Source organism: Silene latifolia, chromosome X (assembly GCF_048544455.1).
Source record: "Silene latifolia isolate original U9 population chromosome X, ASM4854445v1, whole genome shotgun sequence".
NCBI lineage: Eukaryota > Viridiplantae > Streptophyta > Magnoliopsida > Caryophyllales > Caryophyllaceae > Silene > Silene latifolia.
The window spans coordinates 268,476,380-268,482,379 of NC_133537.1; positions in this window are offsets into that span (position 1 = coordinate 268,476,380).

A 6,000-nucleotide genomic window follows, 5' to 3' on the forward strand; every position below is an offset into this window, starting at 1 on the left:
TTAATGAGTCTTAAAGTAACTAATTATCGATAGGAAAGAAGATACATGCATAACTCAATCGTTATTATAAGTTACAAGTGAAATAGAGCAAACAGGGGACTCCCAGCCGGGTGGTGTACCGGCCGCCGGGCCACCGGCTGGGACAACATGCCAAAGTCAGAATTTTAATAAAACTTACAGTGCGCTCCCAGCCGGTCAGTAGACCGGCTGCCGGTCCACCGGCTGGGAATACGGCCAAATTTCAAAAACACATAAAACCTTCAGTGTACTCCCAGCCGGTCAGTAGACCGGCCGCCGGTCACCCGGCTGGGAATACGCCCAAACTCAAAATCACCTAAAATCCTCAGTGTACTCCCAGCCGTTCAGTAGACCGGCCGCCGGTCACCCGGCTGGGACTACATGCTTTCTAAAATGTGTTCAAAAACTTACAGGGAACTCCCAGCCGGTCAGTAGACCGGCCACCGGTCACCCAGCTGGGACTACAAACACGCGGATTCAATGCAAAACACTTCCAAACCATTTGAAACCAACAAAAATCGTTTCCCATCAATTGTTTACGTATCCTAGCATGATTCTAACTCGCAAAAACACATATTTGAGCATGTGAATAGGTAATTTCGGATTCAAGAGATGTAGCATGAGATTTTCATCCATACATGTGAGAATTGCAAACAAGCATGATATTCAACAACCAAATTAGCACCAATCATGAAAGATACAACTTTTAACATTCATATGAGATTATAACTACATAAAACCACACAATTTTAACATAAAAGTCGAGTAACCCATCACCGTTACCTTTTTGCACTTCAATCTTCTAAAGACTCGTCAATGATGTAGCTATCCTCCTCCGGGTTGTCCAAGTTCTCCCCTAAACACAAAAATAAAGATATTAAGTCAAGAATTCATATCCTTGAAAGATGAGAATTTCGAAAAAGAGGAAAAGATGGCAACTTTCTTACTTAGAAACAAGGGAAATGAGAAAAGGAAGAGAATGGCGCGAAAAGGAACGAGATTAGCGAAGAATTGAGTGAGTTATGGTGATTTTAGGGTTTAGAGCAAGGGTTTAACAATGGTGGAGTGGTTGTTGGGGAAATTTCAGAAATTAGAATGAGGGAGATGAAGTTGTGAAGGTTTAGTTGGGGGTTTTGTGTAGAGAAAAGAGGAGAGAAAAGGCCCATGAGTCAAGTTAAGCCCAATAACTCAAAATGAGTCGGTATCCACTAGAATTTTCGTCCCAAGTCTACTATAACTCGAGACGGAGAATAATATTATTAAAATCTACACTATTATTACCGTTACACGGCTATGACGATATTTTATGAAAATAAGCTTTAAATAATAATTATTTAATAAAAATTACTTAAAACTTTATTTAAAATATAAGGAAAGCGCGGGGTGTTACATGTTGTGTATGAAGTCCCGGCCGGTCATGGTCCTCCACAAAGGTTCAACACTGTATTTCTTTGGCTTCGATGTTCGGGTAGGCGTAACATCGAGTCCAAGCACATTTGCGAATTCTACAAGGGTCATCATTCTTGGGACATTTTTCAACCTAAACTCTATGCTAATTGTTTTGTTCAAGGTTGTAATCTTCAAAAAGCTCAAAAACTCAAGCACAATAGATCGATAAGTTTGCTCATACATATGGAAAAGGGTGGAGAGACCAAATACTTCAAAGAGAGCTTCCACTTGGTAATAAATCCCAAGTTTCCTCAAGGTATCATGACATAAAAATTTAGTGGGAAGAATGTTCTTACTTAGAAGCCGGTGGAAGACTAATCTTTGCACATCCTTGACAAACTCCACATTTGAGAAGTCATCAAGCCTTGTAAGATCTACAATCTCTTCATGTTCCCTTCTTAATGTGTTGACATGGGAGGTAGAAGAACTCCCCCTCATCCTTGGTCTCCTCCTATTCCTAAAAGAGGATCTTCTTGGTGCCATTCCTTGATTATAGAGCTGGATTCTTTTGATTTGTGAAGGAATAAAGATGCTCCTTGTTGATTGAGTGTTGCCTTTGGAAACCCTAGAAAATTAGGGCTTTTTGATTTTGTGGGGTTTCCAGAGTGATTTGGATATGCATGGGAGTCATAAGGAGGTGGGTTTTATAATTCAAGTGGAAGGAAGGGTGATGTGTCACTAAATGTGTGGTGGGGTGTAATTTAAATTAAGAAAAGACGGGTCAAATCACCGTGGGAAGACGGGCGGATTCGAGCAGAAGACGCTCGGATTCAGGCTTCTCGGGACGGGCGGATTCTGGGTAAGACGCCCGGATTCTGTCACAGCTAAATTTCCAAAAATATGACGCCACAAAGACGGGCGTCCCGAGCATGAGACACTCGGATTCTTTCTTATCGGGACGGGCGTCTTCTTCTGAAGACGGGCGGATTCCCTTCCAGGGATTTTTCTTGAAATGCACAGGTAGAAAGATGGGCGTCTTTCTGCAAAGCCGGCCGGATTCTTCAGGATGGGCGTTTTCCCTTCTGAGATGCTCGGATTCTCCTTCAGTCCCAAAATCTTCAATTTCTTAGCTTAGCAGGACGGACGGATTCTCCTCAGGACGCCCGGATTCTGGCAAGACGGCTGGATTCCAGGGAACACGCACATGTTCAAGCTGTGAATTCTTCCTTTGACTTTCTTTCCTCTCTTAGATGCTTCCCCACACTTGAAAATTAGTTCCTTCCTTCATAAAAATTCGTTAGCGACCCTCCCTCACTTACTCTCATGAAAAGAGCTTATGCTTATTATTAAAATAAATACAATAAAATTATAAATACAAGTTAGAGGGTTAGTATATTTACAAGTGGTGGTTTAGGGAGGACTCCACCAAACTCTCCCTTTGATGGTTCTTTCAAGGATGAGAAGGCCCGAGGTAGGTGACCTCGATCTCTCCAATAAACGCTCCTTCATAGTATGGCTTCAATCTTTGACCATTGACTTTGAACTTGCTTCCATCTTCCACCTTGAGCTCAAAATCTCCATATTTTCCAACTTCGGTTATCACATAGGGACCCATCCATCTAGAGTTCAACTTTCCCGGAAAAAGTCGGTAGCGGGAATTGAATAGAAGGACTTTGTCCCCTTTGTGCAAAGCCTTTTGTCTAACTCTCTTGTCATGGAGTAATTTCGTTCTTTCTTTGTAAATCTTTGCATTCTCATAGGATTGTAGTCGGAATTCCTCCAACTCTTGAATTTGAATCATCCTCTTTTGACCACTCAATTTGAGATCAAGATTAAGTGCTCGGATTGCCCAAAACGCTTTGTACTCCAATTCGATTGGCAAATAACATGTTTTTCCACAGACAAGCTTGTAAGGGGAGGCTCCTATGGGAGTCTTATAGGCTGTCCTATAAGCCCAAAGAGCATTATCAAGCTTTGTGCTCCAATCTTTTCGGGTCTTATTCACAACTTTCTCAAGGATTTGTTTGATCTCTCTATTTGAAACTTCAACTTGACCGCTTGTTTGAGGATGATATCCCAAGCCGGTTCTATGTTGAACACCATATTTGGTCAAAAGAGATGCAAGTTTCTTCTCATGGAAATGCGTTCCTCCATCACTTATAATTGCCCTAGGAACTCCAAATCTTGGGAAGATTATCTTCTTGAAGAGCTTGGTGACCGTTTTTGCATCATCATTTGGAGTGGCAATTGCCTCCACCCACTTTGAGACGTAGTCTACGGCCACAAGGATGTACTTATTCCCATTGGATGTCACAAAGGGACCTTGGTAGTCGATTCCCCAAACATCGAAGATCTCCACCTCTAGAATGCCCCTTTGTGGCATTTCGTTCCTCCAAGAGATATTCCCCGTTCTTTGACAAGCATCGCAATGAATGATGAATTCTCTTGTGTCTTGAAACATTGTAGGCCAATAGAAGCCCGATTGAAGAATTTTTGCAACGGTCCTCCTTGCTCCATGGTGTCCAACGTAGGGTGATGAGTGACATCCTTCCAAGATTCCTTGGACTTCCCATTGAGGGATGCACCTCCGGTAGAGCCCATCACTACACTCCTTGTAGAGGTTTGGGTCATCCCAAAAGTACCTCTTCACTTCGAATAGGAATCTCTTCCTTTGGTTGTGGTTCAAATTTGGAGGGAGTACTTTTCCAACAATATAATTAGCATAATCGGCAAACCATGGGGTGATGTGCCTTTCGAGTTGTGTTTGAATGGCCATCAAAATATCGTCGGGAAATGAGTCATTGATCGGGGTTTCTCCATTTTCATCATGAAACCGGATCCTTGACAAATGATCCGCCACTACATTCTCGACTCCTTTCTTATCTCTTATTTCTAAGTCAAATTCTTGAAGAAGCAAAATCCATCTCAACAATCTTGGTTTTGCCTCCTTCTTTATCAAGAGGTGTCGGAGAGCACGGTGATCCGAAAAGACAATTACTTTGGATCCAAGCAAGTAGGAACGGAATTTGTTCAAAGCATAGACAATGGCAAGAAGCTCCTTCTCGGTGGTATCATAATTCACTTGGGAGGGGTCAAGAGTCTTGCTTATATAATAGATGGCGTGAAGAGCTCTTCCTACCCGTTGGCCAAGAACCGCTCCAACGGCGTAGTTGCTAGCATCACACATAATCTCGAACGGTAGTTCCCAATTTGGAGGTTAGATGATTGGTGCCGAGATTAGTGCTTCCTTGATTCTATTAAAGGCTTCAACACACTCATCAGTGAATTGGAATTGGGCATCTTTAAGTAAAAGTTGAGTGAGGGGTTTTGCTATTTTTGAAAAATCCTTTATGAAACGGCGATAGAAACCCGCGTGACCGAGAAAACTTCTCACCCCTCTAACATTCACGGGAGGTGGGAGTTTCTCTATCACCTCAACTTTAGCTTTATCGACCTCGATGACCTTTTCCGAAATCAAATGACCCAAAACAATTCCTTCATTGACCATGAAGTGACACTTTTCCCAATTTAAAACAAGACTAACATCTTCACATTTTTGTAATACAAGAGAAAGATTATGCAAACATGAGTCAAAGTCCTTTCCATAAACACTAAAATCATCCATAAAAACTTCCATTATGGTCTCTAAGTAATCGTAGAAGACACTCATCATGGATCTTTGGAAAGTGGCGGGGGCATTACATAAACCAAAAGGCATCCTCCTATATGCAAAGGTACCATAAGGGCATGTGAAGGTGGTCTTATGTTGGTCATCCGGGTGTATAGGGATTTGGAAGAATCCCGAATACCCGTCAAGGTAACAAAAGAATTTGTTGGAGGCTAACCTCTCAAGCATTTGGTCAATGAATGGTAGGGGAAATGATCCTTTCTTGTTACGGAGTTTAATTTTCGATAGTCAATACACATACGCCAACCGGTGATAATTCTTGTGGGTATTAGTTCATTCTTTTCATTTGTCACTACTGTGGTACCTCCTTTCTTAGTTACCACTTGGACGGGGCTAACCCACAAAGAGTCCGATATGGGATATATGATTCCTGCATCAAGTAATTTCATAATTTCTCCTTTGACAACTTCTTGCATGTGGGGGTTCAATCTTCTTTGGGGTTGAATGGTAGGTCTATGGTCTTCCTCTAGATGAATTCTATGCATGCAAAAGTTGGGACTTATCCCCTTAAGGTCATCTAGACTATAACCTATAGCCTTCTCATGTTGTTTTAACACATCAAGCAATTTTCCCAATTGGTTATCATCAAGTCTATCATTAACAATCACGGGTTTGGTCTTTGATTCATCAAGGTAAGCATATTTCAAATTTGGGGGAAGGGGTTTTAAAGTAGGAGTTTGTACCTCACTTTCCTCCTTTGGAGTTTCATTGAAAATTTGCTCCATCTCCATTAGGCATTCCATTCTCATAGCATATTCAACTTGTTCTTCATTCTCATCAACCTCATCATATTCAAATTCCATGATGGGTTCCTCTTGCTCTTGAGCTTGTAAAATATCTTCTAGGATGGATTGCTCGTCTTCTATGGGTTGACATGCTTCCACAAGGATGTTATGCACCAATAC